Source organism: Humulus lupulus, chromosome 7 (assembly GCF_963169125.1).
Source record: "Humulus lupulus chromosome 7, drHumLupu1.1, whole genome shotgun sequence".
Lineage (NCBI taxonomy): Eukaryota > Viridiplantae > Streptophyta > Magnoliopsida > Rosales > Cannabaceae > Humulus > Humulus lupulus.
In genome coordinates this window covers 120,035,120-120,050,015 of record NC_084799.1, presented here as the reverse complement: position 1 = coordinate 120,050,015, position 14,896 = coordinate 120,035,120, and positions in this window count along the sequence as shown.

Here is a 14,896-nt window from a genome sequence, read left to right as displayed (position 1 = left end):
TCTGATATATGCACGTTTACATTGCGTGGTTGACCTTATAAAGGGTCACAGCTTCCAACTCAAGCTCGTACCTCGAGTTGGATGTCTTCTTAACCCGCGGTGTCCATACCTCTGACCCGGCTCCTTAGTAACCTTAGTAAGCCTTTGGTTACCTCGAGCTAAAGAGGTGGGAGCTGATCGACAGCAGCTCCGGGTACGTGGCATCCATGTGACATATAATTATGCCATACCTCAGCTCTCTAATAGCCCGTGGAGAATTAAGGCGTACAGTGAGAATGCACATTACCATCGAGTACCCATCGACTAGGTATCGAGTAACCATCGAGCACAACATTCAACCATAAAAATTGATGTTCCATCGAGCCTGCATCGAGCAGGCATCGAGCAACCTTCGAGCATGCATGAAATATTGATAATTCACATTACCATCGAGTACCTATTGAGTAGGTATCGAGTAACCATCGAGCAGAACATGCAACCCTAAAATTGATGTGCCATCGAGCCTGCATTGAGCAGGCATCGAGCATGCATGAAATAGTGATAATGCACATTACCATCGAGCACCCATCGAGTAGGTATCGAGTAACCATCGAGAAGAACATGCAACTCTAAAAATTGATGTGCCATCGAGCCTACATCGAGCAGGCATCACCCATCGAGCACAACCCAAACCCAGAAAATTCCCAGAAAACGCAGATCGACAAAAAACCAGAAAAAACCCAAAAAAAAATGTGCAAATATTACTCAGATCTATTCGAAATGCCCAAAATTTTTAAAGGAAACATCACTAATCCAAGTATTTAAGAAAAAATTTCTTACCCATTAAATTTTTCTCCAAGATTTCACAACCCTTACTTTGGTCTTGATTCCCTCTACAAATGGCTTTCTTAGTGGCGGTCCCTTGCTCGATAGGGTTCTACCGTGGTGCTCTTAGTGGTGGTGTGAGGTGAGGTGAGTGAAAGAGAGTGAGGAAGAAACAAGAAGAAGGAAGAGAGGAGGAAGGAAGAGAGGAGGAGGGAAGAGAGGAGATAGTTGTTTTTAGGAGTATTTTGGGTATCCAAAAATGAATTGGCATTATTTTGTAATGATAAAAATGCCTAGTATATTTTTGAATTACAACCCAATATTAAGCATAAAATGTCAAATTTCCCTATACTAATATAAAGGAGAGCTTAAGCCAATGAGGTTTGCTTGATTCTATTCTATTTATTTTTTATTTTTTTCTTTTGAATTTTTTATTCATTTTTTCAGTTTAAAAGTGTGGTGTTAAAAAAAATAGTAACTAATTTTATAAAAATTAGAATTAGAATTGAAAAAGTTGTTCGTACACGTAACAGTTGCTATCTCATTAATTTTTTTTTTTTTTATGTAATATGTTTTATATTATTACAATATATGCTATTCTCTGTAATAATAATTACAATTAAGAAATGTTACAATTGATTTATAAAAAAATTGCTTTCCATTGCTTTCTCATTAATGATTCAGTTATATATATAGTTTGTTTTATATTATTTCAGCATATATATTATTCTCTATAATAATAATTAATTACAATTAATCAAAAGATGTAACAGTTGATTTATAAAATATTTACTCCTAACGTTTCAATTTTGAAGGTCCACCAACTGATATATATATATATATATATATATTTATATATATAATGCCCACTACGAGGTCTACTGTCACGTCTCAAAAATGCTAATGATGCCCAGTGTCATGATTAGTGTATCTAGATGACATAATTTGATATATGCTGGTAATGAACTAATTAAATGTGTGACTACGTGACATACATTATTTTATGTGATAATATAAATATATATATACATGTTTATGTATATTAAATATACATGTGAGCCCGTCACATATTTGTGATTTTTGGACTGCTGAGGGTATAAATGTGATTATATGTGTGTAAATGATTGAGATCATATTATTATATGGATATATTTGTAGTATTCCGCTCGAGGCGATTCTGGTGAGCAGGTTAGTGGAATAGTCACAATGGGGTCCAATACTCAGCTCGGGACGAGCCTAGGGGTATTTCGAGGACTTAGTGCGTATTTGAGATTTATTAGCTAACAAGTAATTATCTGGTGATCAATTGGGCATGTCAGAATTAGTTGGGAGTTTATAGGACTACTTGAGGTTTAGCAGGAAAAGACGGGTTTGCCCTTGGTGGTGTTATAAAGTCCAAGGATGAGTTTAAGGGCATTTTTGTCTTTTGTGTCAAGGGATCAACTTAAGAAAAACATCACGAAGTGGCCAAAACCTCTCTCAGCTCTCTCTTTCTCCCTTTATACGGTTTTCTCTCTCTCTCTCTCTCTATTTTGGTACACTTGAAAACCTTGGTGAGACTCTTGGAGAATTGATGCAGCAGCTGTGAATTTGAAGCTTGAGGACTGGGGTTGAAGCTGGGAATAAGTAGAGCAATTCAAGGGGAGTCAAAATTTGCAGTTGAGGTAAGACTTTTAGCTCTGGTTTTGGTGAGTTTCTGCTGTGACTTAGTAGGTTGAGTTGTTCAGCTAATGGTTGAATTTGGATTTGGGTTAACCATTTGGCTTAGTCTTTTGGGTTGTTTGTGTTTTTTATAAGGTGTTATAGGGAGTTGTAGACTAAATTATGGCTTTAGAACATGTTTAGGTTGAATTCTATGGCTTTGAATTAGGGGGAAAACGCAGGAAGAAGCTGGATTTTTGGGTTCGCGGGGGCGCGTTGTGGCCTGCGTGACCCCAAAAGCCTTTAGGGGCTTCCTGTTTCGTAGGCGCGCCGCGACCCTTAGGGCCAGGTCGCAGCCCGCCTAGGCAGCCTATAACGCCCTACTGCCTTAGAGCCATTACTAAGTGAGTTTAAAATGTGCAATTAACTCGCTAATCGAGGTTTTAGGACAAAATGTGTAATTAAACCATAATCAGAGTCATAAATTTGAAAATAAACCTTTCATTGAAAAGTATAAAGCGTTTAACATTTGGGATCCCTAAAACATTGTTTAGAAATATTTACAATTGAAAATATAACCATAGTCGACTAAACGACAAAATTCAAGTTTAGTACTATCATCTCCCATAAACACCCTTGGCCGTGGCTGCCAGGCAGACCAGACATGTACGCGTCGCTCGTCACACTCACCATACTCAAGGCTGATCGACTTTCCCCTTGCCTCTACCTGCACCATAGAGCACCCGTGAGTCGAAGCCCAGCAAGAAAACCCTCACAAGTTGATAATATATGCATATCAAACACTTAATATAAAATCAAGCCATCATCAGGCTATACACGTACGTCCATTCCGTCCCAGGCGCTTTACCAGGCCTTGGGTCTGCGGTTTATACCGTAAGGATATCCCAGGTATCCTTTAGGGTCTCGCCTTGGCAACTCGCACTCTGCATGCTAAACGCTGCTCCCGGCCCCTTGCCATTCCCGACCATCGCCGTTCCACCATTTATATACACACATAACATAACTAAACATGTATTCAAACACATATAAATGCAATCAAAGAGGCCACGCCCTGCAACACAGTCATATAGGGCCAAGCCCTGCAACACAAGCTCTATGGGAATAATAGTTTTCTTACCTGTGTCCCGAGCTTTCCAAGCACCGATGTTCCGAGCACAGGTCCCTAGTCCGAGCCTCGCCGAAACCCTAGTCACAACGCATTAAAAATTCCACCCATCAAGTCCTAATCCATTAAAATAGCTTTGGGTGATAATTCTAATCTCTGGAACGTTGAATTCTATCAATCCGGGTGATAGAATCCATCCCAAGCCTTAGCTATTGAATTCCCGAACCTAAAACCTCTTAAAAACCCAAAAATGCACTAAGCGCCGTGGCCCTAGGGACTCATGCCGCAACACAAGCTCAACCCGAGGCCCTGCCTCAAAATAGCCCACACGTGTCGCGGCCCTTCCTGAAGGGCGCCGTGGCGCACCTCCATTTCCAGGCGCCCCAAGTTCTAAGGGGCCGCGGCTCAGCAAGAACAGCGCCACAGCCCGACCCCTCGAACCCAGAAAAATCTCCCATTTTCTCTTCTTAAACCAAGCCAATTATCCACAAAAGTTTATCTAACAATCCAAACATTCAACACAGAAGTTATTCTATGGATTCGGCAACAAAACACAACAGGTATTCAAGGTTAAAACCTCATCAAACCCATGGATGATTCCTTACCCACACACATGCAATATTCTAACATCTTAGCAGAAAACTAGCTGCAATTCAATATAACTCAACATGTTAAAGAAACTTACCTTGGACATAAATGAATCCCCAAATCAATTCTCTAAGCTCCAAGCCTCTAGCTCCCAAAATCCCAGCTGAATTTTCCTTAGTCTTTGAGTAATTCTCCAAGGTTTTCCCCTTGCTTCCAAAGAAGAGAAGACAAAAGAGAGATGGAGAAGGGGACAGGGTCGGTTTAGAGGTTTCTGTGGGTTTCCCATATTTGTTTTATTTAATTTAAGTCTATGAGGTTACCTTAAGGCTCGGGGTACCAAAAACATCCCCGAGGTAAAAATGGTAAATTTCCCCAATATTCCCTCCTAGGCATTCTAACCACCAATATATCTCCAAATATTTATTTCCATAACCCGATAATCCCATAAAATGACTAACACCCGAAATACCCCTTGACTCGCCCCGAGTCGGATTTTCGACCCCGTTGTGACTTTCTAGCTAACCGCTCCCTAGGACTGTCTCGGATCGTGCAACACAGATATATCACAATTATCACATTTATACCCTCAACGGGCTAAAATTACAATCATGCCCCTAATAACCAGACGGGGCCCACATGCATATTTAATTCACCTAAACATGCATCACTAATTACATATTCACATAAATTCACATATTATAACAATAATTCACTTATTGCCCTCCAGGCACGCTAATCAAGGCCCTAAGCCTTATTAGAAAATTTGGATCGTTACAACTATCCCCTCCTTACAGAAATTTCGTCCTCAAAATTACCTAAATAACTGGGGTACTGTTCCTGCATCTCTGTTTCTAGTTCCCATGTCGCCTCCTCGACCTTGCTATTCCTCCACAACACTTTCACCAAAGCGATGGTCTTGTTCCGCAAGACTTTGTCCTTCCAATCGAGAATCTGAACTGGTTTCTCCTCATAAGACAAATACTGATCCAGCTCCAAATTCTCATAACTCTGAACATGCGTCGAATCAGACACATACTTTCGAAGCATGAACACGTGAAACACATCATGAACCCCTGATAAGGGTGGAGGCATCGCTAATTTGTAAGCTACCTCTCCAACCCATTCCAAAATCTCAAAGGGGCCAACAAATCTAGGGCTCAGATTTCCCTGAACACCAAACTGTCTCACTCCCTTCAAAGGCGAAACCCTAAGGAATACATGGTCACCAACCTGAAACTCCACGCTCCTGCGTTTCAGATCTGAATAATTCTTCTGGCGACTCTGGGAGGTGAGCATTCGAGCTCTAATCTTCTCAACCGCCTCATTGGTCCTCTGAACCATTTCAGGGCCTAAATACCTCCTCTCACCTGTCTCATCCCAATGGATAGGTGATCTGCATTTCCGCCCATAAAGCATCTCATACGGATCCACTCCGATAGTCGCCTGATAACTGTTATTGTACGAGAATTCAATCAAAGGAAGATACTTACTCCAAGATCCTCCAAAGTCTAGCACACAGGCTCGTAGCATGTCCTCCAATATCTGAATCGTCCTCTCAGTCTGACCATCTGTCTGAGGATGATAAGCGGCGCTAAACCGTAACTGCGTGCCCATAGCTTTCTACAGGCTTTCCCAGAAATTGGAAGTGAAGGTGGGGTCCCTGTCGGATACTATCGACCTCGGAGCCCCATGCAGTCGAACAATCTCCTTCACATATAGCTCAGCATACTGCTCCATAGTATAAGTCGTCCTGACTGGTAAAAAATGGGCGGACTTGGTGTACCTATCCACAATCACCCACACTGAATCATGTTGTCCCACGGTCTTCGGCAACCCAACCACGAAGTCCATGGCGACATCTTTCCACTTCCACTCTGGAATCCCTAGAGGCTGCAGCAACCCTACTGGCCTCTGATGCTCAGCCTTGTCCTACTGACAAGTTAAGCACTTGGCCACATAATCCACCACATCCCTCTTCATGCCTGACCACCAATACAAAGCTCTCAGATCCTGGTACATCTTCGTCGTACCCGGATGTAAGGAATATGGAGTTGTATGCAGTTCATCTAAAATATCTCGCCGGATATCTGAATCAATCGAAACATAGATCCGACCCTTATACTTCAATAATCCCATCTCCGAGATAGAAAAGTCCTTAGCCGCTTCGACTAAGACGTTCTCCCTGTAACCCTTCAATTGGGAATCTTTCCCCTGTGCCTCCTTGATCCTCTCAAGGAGCGTAGACTAAAGAGTGATGTTGGATAACCGACCAACCACCAACTCTATACCTGCTCTATTCATCTCCTCCGCTAGCTTATCGGATATCTATCTCGAACTTAACAGCTGTCCTGGGCCCTTCTGGCTCAATGCATCAGCAACTACATTAGCCTTCCCAGGATGGTATAAGATATCACAATCGTAATCCTTGACCAACTCCAACCACCGTCTCTGGCGCATATTCAGATCCTTCTGAGTAAAGAAGTAATTTAAACTCTTATGGTCAGTGTATATCTCGCACTTCTCACCATATAGATAATGTCTCCAAATCTTAAGTGCGAATACCACCGTTGCCAATTCTAGGTCATGCGTGGGATATCTCTGCTCATATTCCTTTAACTGTCTCGATGCGTAGGTTATCACCTTCCCAGCTTGCATCAACACACACCCTAAAACCTGTCTGGAAGTGTCACAATAAACAACGAACTTCTCATTGTCCGTCGGCAGACTCAACACTGGCGCAGTGATCAGTCGCCGCTTCAACTCTTTAAAACTATTTTCACATCTGTCTGTCCAAACATACTTCGTCTTCTTCTTTGTCAATTATGTTAATGGCGTAGCTATCCTGGAGAACCCTTCAACAAACTGCCAATAATACCTTGCCAAACCCAGAAGACTCCTCACTTCAGGAACACTTCTCGATCTAGGTCAGTCTCTCACTGCCTCGATTTTACTTGGGTCGACCAGAATCCCCTCCTTACTGGCGATATGGCCCAGAAATGTAACTTGTGGTAACCAAAACTCACACTTGCTGAACTTAGAATATAACCTATGCTCTCTTAACTGCTGCAATACCAAACGTAGATGCTGCCCATGCTCTATCTCCGACTGAGAGTACACCAGAATGTCGTCGATGAACACAATTATGAACTTATCTAAATAATCCTTGAAGACCCTATTCATCATGTCCATAAAAGCTGCTGGGGCATTGGTTAATCCAAAGGACATAACCAGGAATTCAGAGTGTCCATACCTCATGCGGAAGACGGTCTTCGGTATGTCCTCCTCTTTGATCCTTAACTGATGGTAACCCGACCGAAGATCTATCTTAGAAAACACTGTCTTTCCCTCCAGCTGGTTCAAACAAATCATCAATCCTAGGCAGTGGATACTTATTCTTAATGGTCAACTTGTTCAGCTCCCTGTAGTCAATACACATCCTAAGAGATCCATCCTTCTTCTTAACAAACAACACTGGAGTACCCCATGGCGAGAAACTCGGTCTGATGAACCCCAAATCCAGTAACTCATGCAACTGAATCTTCAACTCCTTCAACTCTGTCGGAGTCATTCTGTAAGGTGCCCTAGATACTGGCTCCGCTCCTGGTACCAACTCTATAGCAAAATCAATCTCCCGCGGCGGCGGCATCCCTGACAGATCTGCTGGAAATAAATCTGGAAACTCATATACCAGTCTAGTCTCTCCCGGTCCAACCGACACAACCTTAGAGGTATCCAAAACACTCGCTAGGAATCCTATGAAACCTCCCTGCATCAGGTCCCTAGCCTTCAATGCTAAAATCATAGGTACCCGCGGTCCACTAGCTGTTCCCACAAATACAAAGGGTACCTCCCCTTCTGGTTCAAAAGTCACCATCCTGCGCTTGCAGTCAATTTTCGCCCCATACTTTGATAGCCAATCCAACCCTAGGATTACATCGAAGTAATCCATCGCAAGTTCAATCAGATCAGCAAACAATTCCCTACCATCTACCTCTACTGGTAAAGATCTAATCCACCTCCTAGAGACTACCAGTTCCCCAGTCGGCAACATAGTCTGAAAACCCCTAGCATACAGAACACTAGGTCTACACAACTGATCTATCACTCTAGCAAACACAAACGAATGAGTAGCTCCCGAATCAAACAATACAGTATAAGAAGAACCAGCACTAGAGATCTGACCTGTCACAACCGAGGGGCTAGCTTTCGCCTCCGTCTGAGTCAAAGTAAACACCTTGGCAGGAGCGAGACTATCGCCCTGCTTCGGCTCCTCCTTCCTGGCTTGTGGGCAGTCCTTCTTCAGATGATTGGCACTCCCACAGAAAAAGCAGGCCCTAATCCTGCACTCACCCTGATGTCGTCGTCTACATCGAGGACACACTGGGAAACTCCTCCAGTTGTCACTTCCGCCCTGATGCCCACTTAAACAACCCCGTGCCCTCCTATCTGAACTAGGAGGAACAACAGAATCTGGGGCCTTCCTCTTTTGCTCGCTGGAGCCACTACCCCGATTGGATCCAATAAAAGGAGGCATTATCCTCCTGGCATCGCACCTGACGGCGCTCTCTCTCCAAATCTGGTCCTCGGCCCCCTTAGTTGTAAGGGCCTTGTCTACAACCTGAGCGTAGGTAATAGTCTCTGGATCCAAGGTGATCTTCACATCACGGGAAATCAAAACATTCAATCCCCGTACAAACTTGTCTCTTCTTGCCACATCCGTCGGCACTAAATCTGGCGCCAACTTTGCCAATCGGTCAAATTTTAGAGCATACTCTGTCACAGTCATCCGGTTCTGGGTCAGGTTGATAAACTCATCAACCTTCACAACTCGGACTGCAACACTATAATACTTCTTGTTGAAAATGTTCCTGAACTCCTCCCAGGTCATAACTGTCACATTCCTCCTCTGAACTACAAACATCCCACCAGATGCGGGCATCCTCTCTGAACATGTAGCTTGCACAAGCTACCCTCTCGTTCCCCTCAACCCTCATAAAGTTGAGAATATAGGAAATCATATTCATCCACTGCTCTGCCCGCAGTGGATCTGGTTCACCCTTAAAGGTGGGAGGATGCTGCCTTCTGAACCTCTCAAACAGAGGTTCCCACTTATTCTCCACAACAAGTTAGACTGGCGCCGGCGCCATAACCTGCTGAATTGGCAACCCCGTGACCTGTGGAGGGGCCTGTTGCCTCAATTGTCGAAGTTCTTCTTCTGTACGATGCAGTCTTGCTTCCATTTTGGCAAACATCTACTGCCAATTTTGTGGGGCAGGTGGAGGGTCCTGACCCTGGTTATCATCCTTGACCTGACTGCCGTGGAGTCTAGATGATTGACGAGGCATCTAAACAAATATGCCTGCAATCAAAGACGCCGCTCATCAGGCATGAAAACAACATCCAAAACCACCTCCCAATCACATCAGTCATCCATAAGCAACAATCCACATAACACACAGATAGCATATAACACACAACGGGCCATGCCCTGACATCATGCATACATTAAATCATTCATCATGCTCTATATGGAAAAAGCAGGGAAACAAGGCATTTAAGCACATAATCAGACATACAATTCAATTATTACCAACCAACCCTGAGTCGAGCTTGCCACTGACAGTGAGCGTACATGTTCGGTCATTCTCCAGAAACCATAAACCTTGGCTCGCTCTGATACCAAGTTGTAACGCCCTACTGCCTTAGAGCCGTTACTAAGTGAGTTTAAAATGTGCAATTAACTCGCTAATCGAGGTTTTAGGACAAAAGATGTAATAAAACCATAATTAGAGTCATAAATTTGAAAATAAACCTTTCATTGAAAAGTATAAAGCGTTTAACATTTGGGATCCCTAAAATATTGTTTATAAATATTTACAATTCAAAATATAACCATAGTCGACTAAACGACAAAATTCAAGTTTAGTACAATCATCTCCCATAAACATCCCTGGCCGTGGCAGTCAGGCAGACCAGACATGTACGCACCGCTCATCATGCTCACCATACTCAAGGCTGATTGACTTTCCCCTTGCCTCTACCTACACCATAGAGCACCCGTGAGCCAAAGCCTAGCAAGAAAATCCTCCTAAGTAGATAATATATGCATATAAAACACTTAATATAAAATCAAGCCATCATTAGGCTATACACGTATGGCCATGCCGTCCCAGGCGCTTTCCTAAGCCTTGGGTCCGCGGTCTATACCGTAAGGATATCCCAAGTATCCTTTAGGGTCTCGCCCTGACAACTCGCACTCCGCGTGCTAAACGCTACTCCCGGCTCCTTGCCGTTCTCGGCCTTCGCCGTTCCTGGCCTTTGCCGTTCTGAGCTATCGCCATTCCACCATTTATATACACACATAACATAACTGAATAGGTATTCAAACACATATAAATGCAATCAAAGGGGCCACGCCCTGCAACACAATCATATAGGGCTAAGCCCTGTAACTCAATCGTATAGGGCCGAGCCCTGCAACATAAGCTCTATGGGAACAGTAGTTTTCTTACTTATGTCTCGAGCTTTCCAGGCACCGATGTCCCGAGCACAGTTCCCTAGTCCGAGCCTCGCCGAAACCCTAGTCACAACGCATTAACAATTCCACCCATCAAATTCTAATCCATTAAAATAACTTTGGGTCATAATTCTAATCTCCACACTACTACAAAAAAGGCTTTTCTCTGCGGTTTTTTTACTCAATACACTGCGGTTTTCGAGAGTATTGAAAAGCGCAGTGTATTCGACCGCAGAGAAAAGTGGTATGCCAACCGCGGAGAAAAGTGTCACTTTTCTCTGCGGTTGTAGTAAGCCAACCGCAGAGAAAGATGTACTTTTCTCCGCGGTTTTATTGAAAAAACCGCAGAGAAAAGTAGTGTAATTTTTCAAAATTTTGACGAAGCATAACTTTGTGCTTAGTTCTCCGTTTTTGGTGTTTTTTTTTTTAACTTGGGTATTTTTTCGAGATCTATCTAGCTGAATACAAAAGAAACCTGAAAACCTGAAAAAAAAAAAACAAAATTTTCAGGTTTTGTCACCGAAAAATCTGAAAAAAAAAAATTCAGCAACCAAATTAATGATTTATGAAAATCCTCTCAAAATTTTGATTTCTATTTGTCTATTTCACACAAAATAAACTCTAAAAATAATGATGAAAAAAAAGAAAAAACTATACAAACAAAGATATATAGATCATTACCTATTTTGAAGCTCAAGAACACAATGCATGCCCAAAAATATAGTGAAAATGGACAATTTTTCGACCAAATCCTAACCATTTTTACTACTAAAAACCTGAAAATAGACAAATATTAAGCATCAACTTCAGTTTTTAACTAAGATTTAGCTAAAAAAGATGAAAAAAAATAGTAAGATGAAGGTTGAAAGACATACCGCCGTTGTTGAAGAAGTTTTTCGCGGAATGAAGTAGGTTTATGAACCTTGTGGGGAAGAATGAGTTTATATATAGGTCTGGAACCTTTTCTCCGTGGTTTTCTTTAGAAAACCGCAGAGAAATAAAGACTTTTCTCCGCGGTTTTATTGAAAAAACCGCAGAGAAAAGTAGTGTAATTTTTCAAAACTTTTACCAAGCATAACTTTTTGCTCGGTTGTCCGTTTTGATTGTTTTTTTTTTTAACTTTGATATTTTTTCAAGATCTATCCAAAGAAAATAGTCTTTTCTTTGGATAGAAATCATGATATGTATGAACGTATTTGGTGGAAATAGTACTTGATCATTGATGCATGAACATTGTAGATTTGTGTTTTGATATGCATATTGTGTGTATGATTATTATGTTGTTTGGCCCTGCTTGTGGGATAGTTCTAAATATGGGTATCAGGGCTGAGAGGTTAAGTCATTGACTGCGGACAGATTAAAAAATTATGTATTCAAGACAGTACCTGGTTTCGTTGGTATGGGGGTTGCAGGTGATAGTTGGGGTCTGAACCGTCCATCTGCCCTTGGAATTTGCAGCAGATGTTTGCTGGTATGCAAGCAAGACTTGATCAGGAAGAGGAGATTAGATGGTTGAGACAGCAGGTTATGTCGAGGAAATGCTGCTTCGTTTATCTTGACAATGATGGCACTAGTATTGGTTCAACCTGACGGTGGAAACATATGAGAATTATTGTATGAAAGTCTCCAGAAGCATTATCCTCCAGTTTTCGAGGAAGGTTGGTCACTACTACAACAAAGGCTTTAGGACTTGCAGTGTGCGAGTCCTCTATTTGAGAACCTTAAAAACTGGGGTTTTTTAGGACTCGCGTTTCGAGTCCTAAAAACAATGTGAGTCTTGAAAAGTTTTATTTTTTATTTTTAAAAAATTAATTGGTGGGTTTTGAATCCAGCAGCGGGGCTCAGGTGACGGTGGCAGCACCACCATTCAAAGGTGGTGGTTCGGAAAACAAACTATTGGGTTTTAAAGCCCAAGAAGCAAGGAGTATGTCGGTGGTGGTGGTTCAGCTCGTGGTGGCTCGAGGTGGCCGGAATAGGCTCGGAAAGTTTGGGAGAAACCCATGAACGACCGTACTTCAAGTGCCCCGTTGAGGGCCTTAGGCCACGCGTGAGGTCGCCAATTCCAGGTGTCGAGGGTTTTGGGGGATGACGCTTCCACTGGTCCGGCGTGTGGCGGTGGCCAAAGACAGGATGACGGCTGTTCGGCATTGACACTTCGGGAGAGAAGGAGAGAGAATGAAGTTTGGGAGAGAGAGAGAGGGAACCGAGGAGATAGAGTGAAAAATGGGCTGAGTGATTTTTTTTAATAAATAATGATAGAACTTTTGTTAAAAAAATTGGAGGGAATTTGAAATTTTTTAAAATTAAAATTTTTATGATACACATAAGTTTTTAGGATTCGCAAGTCCAGGAAGTGTTTGTTTTAAAAAAAATTCAAACTTTTAGGACACACATAGTTTTTAGGACTCGCTCCGCGAGTCCTAAAAAAAATTATTTAAGGACTCACAACCCGAGTCCTAAAAAGTCCAGGAGGCTTTTTTAGGACTCGCATTTAGGTGAGTGTCCTATAAAGGTGTTTTTGTAGTAGTGGGTAGGCCATGATAGAATAGTTGTGTCACACGTATGCTCCGAGAGGATGACTGGACACGATGGGAAGCAGTAGCCTAGACCTGGAATGTTGTCATGATGGGTTGGGAGGAATTCAGAAAATTATGCGATGAAAGATATTACCATGATGCAATTCAAACTACGAAGACCAATGAGTTTATGAACTTAGTTGAGGATGGTTCAGGATAGTATTCCCACTCACAATTTTTTGTCAACATTTGTTTAGTGATTTGAATTTGTAATTTGAGGTTGTGCTTGTGTGTGATTAGTTTCAATTCAATGATAAAATAAACTAACTTTGTAAGGTCGATTGGACATTATTGCAGACTTTGGATGGTCTGTTCAATCAAGCAGAAAATGGCATAGAAGAAGAAGAGGAGAACAAGGATCTTCTGGTCTAGAATCCATATTCTTTTCTCTGTCCAACAAATAAAAAAAATGACACGTCTATAAAAAGTTTCCTAGTCATCTATTAGTCCTACTCTTTCTACCAGCACCCTTTTGTCATATGCAGTAGAGATGGTTCAACTCGAAGAAGAAGACCATTGTCTTCCCACATTATATGAATTTAGATTTTGAATTATTTTTTTTACATTAGAAGAAGGATCTATGAGAAGTTCTATGCCTTTTATTTTGGAAGAATTTACATAAATATAAATGTATATAATTTCCTTTAAAACGATAGTCAATGGTACAAGAATTATTATATATATATGACAAGATGTAGCACCTCGGATTCTTACTTAGTTAGATAGTATTATTTTACGCTGTAGTATTTTAGTTTTCGTGGATATTGGTTCAAAGCCGAGATTTAGTTATGAACTCGTAGAGCTAGTTATGGATTTTATAAGTTTAACCTATAGTTTAGAAATATTAATTTTATCATTAGGTTTGATTAATGAAGATATTCCTAAGAATATTATTTATTATAACCTGAGGTTTAGATAGAATAATTATGAAAATGACACTTGTCACATGCATGTTTATTAAGGATTTAAGGATTTTAGATCAATAAATTAATAAAGGATAAACCCAGGAAGTCTAGAACCTTTCCTCAGCTGTTAGGTTCTTGTAATACTCAATCAAAGTTGTTTAAACAAACTTCAAGTGCTTTGAAAGTGTGCAAAAACGTGTTTAATATATCAACGTATGCCGATATATCACAGCTATAGGGGGTGATATATCGCCTATGCTCTTACGGAAAAATAAGTCGACTTTGCATGAATGAAACTACGGACCCTTAGGATTATGGTGTAGGCAATATATCGCCTATATCAGGTGATATATCGGCTCCAGTGACCATTTTTGAATTCTCATGGAATTTGAAGCTAGAAACAACTCTCAACAACTTTAACTTGTTCCTGAACAAATTTGACCGAGTTCTGAGTATCTGTTGAGTGAAAAATATTATTTTTAATAATTTATTTATTCATTGAAATGGAAGTTAGTTTCACTCCTTGAACTATATAAATAGGACCCTTCACTTAGCCATTTTCATCATCTTTCAAGCACATTTCAGAGCCTCCAAGCTGCTAAGTTCGTTCTTGAGAGAAACACTAGGGTTTTGGGGTTAAAGCTTTCAAATCTAAAGATTTTCTAAACACTTGGGAAGTAAGATAGAGTGTGATTTTGGTATTGCAGTGTAGATTGAAGTTCTAATCTATCTAAGGTAT